Source organism: Condylura cristata, unplaced genomic scaffold, assembly GCF_000260355.1.
Source record: "Condylura cristata isolate star-nosed mole 26May11 unplaced genomic scaffold, ConCri1.0 scaffold00018, whole genome shotgun sequence".
Lineage (NCBI taxonomy): Eukaryota > Metazoa > Chordata > Mammalia > Eulipotyphla > Talpidae > Condylura > Condylura cristata.
In genome coordinates, this window is record NW_004567119.1 from 242,085 (window position 1) to 249,167 (window position 7,083).

The window sequence follows — 7,083 nt, forward strand, 5'->3', positions numbered from 1 at the left end:
ACAGCTAATGCGCGCTGCAACTTGCCATGTGATTCTGCACATTTAAACTTCCTTCATCTGAGCTCTATCTACTTAGAGCGCCTCGTAGGGCTCCATCATTGTCTGGACGTTTCTTAGATTATTTTAAAAAAGTAAATCTTTTGAGCAACTCTAAGTTCACTTAAGCATACAAAGTGAAATGAACAGAGGTACAGAATTTCAAGTGTTCCAGGGCACCCCAGAGTGGACTGGGCCGCCTGTCTGTGGGGCCTCACCCGCGCGCCTAAAATTCAGGCGTGCTGCAGGTGCACACAAAAGGGTCAAAAACGGGTTTATTTACAAAAAGGGCAAAGAAAAGGAAACAACAACTGGAATATCTTACTGGCTGGGCTGGCTTGGAGCTCTGGTAACAAATTAACTGAGAGCCCCGAGTCACGCGCTCTGGGGAGCTGTTTCCCCAGCGAGCGAGCACCTAGCAAATGGCCCCTGTTTACCCCCAAAGCCCCAGAATGCCGCTTAGCTCCACCCCTGGGTCCTCGCAGTCCTCTCCCGGGGGCTGCTGGGAGTTGTGGTTTCCAGTCACTGGAAACTACACGAGACTCTGCAGAGTTCCTTTAGGATGTCCTCCCCTTAACACAAGGACATTATTGATTATTATATCAATATATAATATGCCCTTATCAGGCAGCTCAATCTTCAATAATACAACACCATAAAGTAAAATAAAATTTAGTGGACTTAGAGAGGGTTTCTTTATCCTAGCTCGACTGGTGGGAGGGAGTTATTAGTATTGTTTGGTAATTATCCAGATGCTAATACCTTGGACGCTTTATGCAGAGCAGTCCTCTATATGGATAAAAACAGGATTTCAAAGATGTGCCCTCACTCTCTGCATGCTTTCATCTTCCAGACGCTCCCCTAAACGCGGGCCCCGGGGGACATGAAGTCTCCTTCTTAGCTGCTGGCTTGCACAGTACCAGCGTCTCTGCATTTGGTATTTGGCTAATAGCTCCATTACCTTTCCTGCTGAGTCCAAAGCTTTCCCCCCTCAATCTTTACTTTTGCCAGCTGGAAAATTTTCCGTCATGGCAAGCAAACCCACTGTGCAGTGAGCTCTGGGAGGGGCCTCCGCTGACTGACAGCCCACCACAGAGGCAGCACCACAGAGAGATGCCGACATGTACTAAGCTCGCCGAAGAGAACAAGCTTTGTGCTTCCAAATGCCACTTTCCTCAGAGTTCCGCGGGAGTGAGTGCTATAAAAGGCGATTTCTAGAGGGAGCCGCACTGTAGTTCATTCTGTAAATAATTGATTTGATCAGCTGAAATTATTGTGCATAGTCCTGGGTGACCGTTCAGATGAATTGCTAGCTTTCCACTACAAAAGCAACTAGGCTTAGAGTAAGATGTCAAGAAAAATCCATATACAGTAGTTTTCTATAAAAAGAAAGAGTATTTACATGGCATTATTCTCTTAGAATCACAAAAATGCGATCAGGTGTTTCCCTGGGTGCAAGTGGAGACAGGATCTCTCGGGTCGTACTCACGCGTCAAGGTCAAACACGAGCCGCGGATTATTTCGACGACATCTTACAGGTAGATGGTTCAGAAAGAAGACTTCCTCCCTTCAATTAAAAGAGATAAATAAAAGCACCCATGTGATGGCACCACGGGGAAGGACTTCTCTTCAAAACGCGGAGAGATGATTATACAGTAATGTTTTCTGTTTGAAAATGACCGTAACCACGGAAACTTGCAAAACTACTGGTCGCATCTCCTCACCTGTTCCCCTCCTTCATGTCTCAGTCCTTGCTATGATGTGTGGATTCTCTCTGCTCAGAGATTTTACAGAATAAATCATACTCTACCTTTCTTTCATGGGCTCATTTAACACAGTTCCTCATTTAAAATTATAGAATATTATTGCTCACTGTTACATGTTATACAAAAAATACAGAAGTGTCAATAATTAAAAAAATTACCCATTCTCAGTTTTATTAATCCCAGTTCATACTTTCATTTTCAATGTGTAACTGTGACCTATAGTCTCACAGGTATTTCTGAATGTCCACTTAAGTATCTGTCATCTGTCCTATGTGAGATAGACAGTCTGAGACAGATATTCATTTGAATATGGACAATCAGATACACAGGGTGACTGACCTGTATGTGACATTCAGCACAAAAGAGATCACTCCGTGCACACTTTTCAGAGTTAGCAAACATCACTTCGACTTGTTAAACCCGTTCCTATTCTCCCTTCATAAAAAGGGTTAAGTTAGGAAAGCTGATAGGCTCACAAAAACTTCTGATAGCATAGAGTGAAAATACAGTTTGCTTTCCCAAGACTTTGTGCTGTTGGCCAGAAATTCTCTCCCATAACTTAAAACTCTTTTAACTTAATTTTTCTTACTTGGTATCCAGTGTTTTCTTGGTGATTGCAAAGACTTCAGTTATGCATTTTCCCCTGTTATTCTATTTAGACAGTTAGTGGTTTGTCATTAACGTTGTAGCAGGTACTTTGCACATCCCGAATTACTCTGCCGACAGTTAGCTTCAGCCTGTCAATGCCGCGCCAGAGAGCTGCACCCAGCTCGGCTGTTGCCAGGGAGCGACTTACCTGCGGAATGACCCGGACTCCCTGCCGGGGCCCTGCCGGCCCTGCCGCCTTCCCAGGTCTGCAAAAGTGGGTCCACTTTGTCCAGCAAGAGGGGCTCACTCCAGGGCTGGGCTCCAGCTGCCCCGTGGGTGGGCCATGTTTGAAGAGCTGAGTCATTCTCAAAACATGGGCCAAGTTCAGACAGGATTATCCCGAGTTGGAGTGCCAGGAAGTTCCACGACTGGGACTCGGGCAGTGTCTGCGGGGACAGGCTTTCTGTCGGCTCCTGCAGCTCAGGCAAAGCTCTCACCTGGCCCCAAGTCGCCTGGCCAGCGGAGGCTGCTAGCGGAAGGCCTGGCTCCGCGTCCGGCCTGCGCTTCTCACTGCAGCTGAGCGCCTGGCCGCCAGCCCTGTCTGAGGCTTGGCGGGGTTTAGTGGCCCCTGAAGCCCCAGGGCCGGTGCCTGGCTCCCGGGTCTGCGCACCAGCGCCGGGCCGTCGCCTCCCCGCTCTAAGGCGTCTTCCCGTCAGGTGCGTCCCGCCCGCTCGCAGGTGCTCCTCCGGCAATGCCATAGATTGGCTCCATGGCCGCACCTGCACCTCCAGGTAGGCGGTGGAGACCAGTTAACAGATGAAGGGGAGGGGCACACGGTTCTCGAAGCAGAGAGCCTTTAAATACATTTAGTGCATCGTTCGTGGAACTGGAAAGACAGAAGTCAATTAATAGATAACTTCTAAGTAGAAGTATATTTAATAAACAGTATTTATGAAAAAACCACGGCTGGCATTCTGTGGAAGGCTGCTGCTTCTCGACATAGTCAAGACCAGCGCCCGAATGTGAGTTCCTCAGCTTCCTAGCCAGTTGTTCACTGGAGGCGTTAGCTGCTGCAATACAGCAAGAAAAGCAGCACAGCTTGAAAGGACAAATACATCTACACCACGCAGAATAGGTGCAGATGTACACGTACAACCATATACAAGATGAGCTCTTCGGAGTCAGGTAGACAGGACAGCGAGGTGAGGTCAGCATCTTTAAAAATTACTGAGTTTCTGTCTCCTTGTATTTTATATGTTTCAAAACGTGAAAACAACTGAAAGTAGTCACACTGTTTCCAACAACATAAAACCATGGGAGACCCCGACACCGAAAACTACAGCATCTGGGGAGAGAAATTAAAAGAAAGCTCATAAATGAAACGTTAGACCATGTTTATCTATCAAAGAGTCATTTGCCCATTTGCCCATTTGGGCAGTCAATTCTGCCCAAATAAATGTCATGCAATCAAAACAATATTTATATTGCAGAGATAAGGAGAATTTCAGAAGTGTATGACACCTAAGTGCCATATCGTTTTTAGCATGCTGTGGGCAGCCTGCGCTGCTCTGGAGCCCCGCCACCAGGCGCTGGCTAGTTCACGGAGCCCAACAGGCATTGCCAGTTCGATGGCTGAGGGCACCGTCTAGTGATACCCATCAGCAGTTTAACGTTTTACTTGGCAATGGATTCTACTCAGAATAAAGGCGATGAATCATCATCCTTGGCGACTGGAATCAAGTCATTTAGGACAAAGACGATGATACTTTAGTACATGAAAGTGGGAAAATCAGTATTTTTGAGAGGATATTTTTCACTACATTATATCCATATATATGTGAATTTTTGAGGAGTAGGAAGCCTCTGTTGTGATTGGTCAGCATAGGTGTTTTGTTGCAAAAATGGATGCCATCAGTATAATGGCACATTTAAAAAAAATCACTAGTCTCTACTTGCAAGACCATTGACATTGTGACACAAAAACTTATTGAAAAGAAGTGTCATTCTAATATCAAGATGATTTACAAAGCCTGGATCATGTTCTCAGAGAGAGAGTTTAGCTTTATAACAAAAGCGTGTTATATCACAAGATAATATCATCCTGTATGAAGCAGGTGGTTAAGGAGCAAATAAATTACTGGCAGATTTCTAATTATAATACGCTTTTAGTCTTTCCTGATAAACAACAGATGTGTGTTTACGAAAATACATTATAGTAAAATCAGGTCAACAAAGTTGAAATGAAAAAGGCTTAATTTACCGCACTCCCCGGTGAATCCCAGGATGGCCTCCTTCAAGAGCCGCGTGGACGGTGACGGGAGTTCGAAGGGGGTTTATTTCAATGGACCACGGAAACCTCCATTAGATTGTCCAGAGCGAGAGGAGGACCAGCGCAGAGTACACACGGACGTGGGAGCAAAGAAAGGTCAAAACAAAACAGACGAGAGCGAACGCACAAGAGAATATCTCATGACAAAGGCAGCCAACCCCAGTCAGCCTGCTTCCTAGGTAGCTACCGTCTGGTGCCACGTGGCTCTGTCTTCCTTACACTTAATGATCATAAAGGTTACTTGGTATCATTCATTCTCTAAATTTCAAAACCTTTGATGATGAAAATGGCATTGATTTTTAAGGGCAAGACACGTGATGCGGATAACCGGAGTATTGAAAGATTTCCTTTATATAAGTTGGCAAAATTAAAAGTATGAATTTGGACTTCAGAGATGTGGGTTACAGGCTGGTTTCTGCCATTTACTAGCTGTGAAACACAGCAATTTAAAAAAAAAAATAACTGTGTTTCAAAAGCTAAATAGATATAATTTTAGCCCCTACAGTGTTCCGTGGAAAAGAAGCCGTGTTTAAAATCATCTCCGGCCTTCATCCACTTTTCTCTATCATTTGTATTCTATTGAAATGTTCTATTGATGCTGTAAAAATACATGGTATTATTTAATGCGCTGAATTGCTCCATAGCCCTAAAGGCTAACTTACTTTTATGGATACTCCACATTTTTCTGTCTCCATCTTCATGAAGTATTTTTTATACATCATCGCATCCTCCACTTCATTCGCTTTGAGTTGTCAGAGTCACAATTGAGGGCTGAATCAGGTAAACGAAAGAGGTTATTTGATACAGTCTCTCCTAAGAATTTAGTTTTTAAAAGATTTATTTATGCATACAGAACTGGGGTAACAGGCCAGAGGTGCAGGGTGGTGAGAGGCTTCACCAGACACAGAGCGGGGAGCAGAACAGGCAGATGGAGGAAGCACACTGCTGAGGGGAGCAGCCGGTGGGTCAGGAGAGGTCTGCCGCGCCCTGTGGTCACCTCTGGGACCGGGGGCGGAACTCGCACTGAAGCGGCTGCGGCCGGCTTGCAGGGCTGCACCGCCAGGGAGGGCCCCCCAGAATTTATAACTTAAAAGGAGGCAACTGACCTTTGCATCCATAAAAGAGCAGCCACGGCGGTGGACGATGGCTGTTGAGACCTCGTTTGGTGTTTCTGAAGTGTAAAAGCCATTAAGCATTCTGAAGAGGCGGTTTTCCGGAGAGCCCGTGATAGAGAGCGTGTTCCCCGCCGTGACGCAGCCCAGCCGGGCGACACGGGCTCGCGACTCAGGTCCCCTGAGCACGAGGCCGCCCCACAGCACCAGGGTTTCTGGGGACAGCCTGCAGGTGGAGGGAGGCGCCGAGGCATGGCCAAGCTGCGCTCTGCACGCGGCTGTTTCAGACGCAGCGGGCTGGGCCGCTTCCCCTCGGCGACGCCGCCCCTGCGCTGGGGACTCGGTGCCGGCCCGCGCTCGGTGACGAAGTCTGGGGCTGTGGCCGCCCCACCGCGCCCGCCGGCGGCCCGGCGTGTACACAGCGAGGCCTTCTCCTGGGCCCGCCCCCGCCGTCGTCCCTGCTGGGCGAGGCCAGCTCAGGCTTCCCCAGGTCTCCGCCGAGGCCCACACCGCGCCGCGCCCCTGGACCGTGTCCAGCACCACCGGCCGGGCTTGCTGTCCGCTACTGCCACCTCGTGGCCAGAGGCCTCTCCCAGCAGCTGCAGCCCCGAGGGCTGCGTTCACCTGCACACCAGCCTCTGGGTGTCTGGTGCGGGCACACACGTGCTGTGCCGGCGGCTGTCGTGCGAGCGCGCGGCGTGGGCGCCTGTAGCGAAGAAACGGGCAGCCGATGTCCTACAGCAGGCCGTCGGGGCTGCTCAGTCCCTGCAAAGGGACACCGCACACGCCAGCTGTGCCCAGATAAACGGCGGGCTCCGGAGCGTGCAGAGCGCCGCCCCCACCCTCCCGCCTGCAGAGGGTCCCTTCGGGGTGCGCAGGGGAACGCGCGCGGGGCTGGCACGCTGCCTGGCAGGGCCCTTGCGACGCAGCCTGGGCCACCAGGCGCGGGCTCGTGGGCGCCCCCTGCAGGGCGAAGGCTCTGCTTCCTGCAGGCTCCCCAGGCCGCTCCTGGCCCCAGCCCTGGCGGGGACGCAGAGACCGGCCGCGCCCTCGGCCGCCGCCGGACTCGGCCCCCGCCTGCCTCTTCGCGGAGTGGGGGGCTTGGCAGGCTTCGCTCCCCGCGCGGACACACCTGCGTGTCCACGCCGCGTCTCCAGGCAGCTGCCCCGGCCCGGCGCCGGCGTCTCGTCGAGGACAGCCCCTGGCGCGGCTGCGGAGCTGCAGGTCTCGGGCGTCGCTTCGGGAGCCCAGC

General features: G+C 50.3%; 1 long non-coding RNA gene across 1 annotated transcript; it reads right to left on the bottom strand.

The window, feature by feature from the left end:
- Nucleotides 1-4,667: 4,667 nt before the first annotated feature.
- LOC105853814 lies at nt 4,668-6,075 on the bottom strand. The gene is made up of 3 exons (XR_001145583.1): nt 5,826-6,075; nt 5,382-5,490; nt 4,668-4,746 (listed from the first exon to the last, which is right to left on the bottom strand). It is a non-coding gene; the product is annotated as an uncharacterized LOC105853814 (long non-coding RNA).
- Between the last annotated feature and the right edge of the window lie 1,008 nt (nt 6,076-7,083).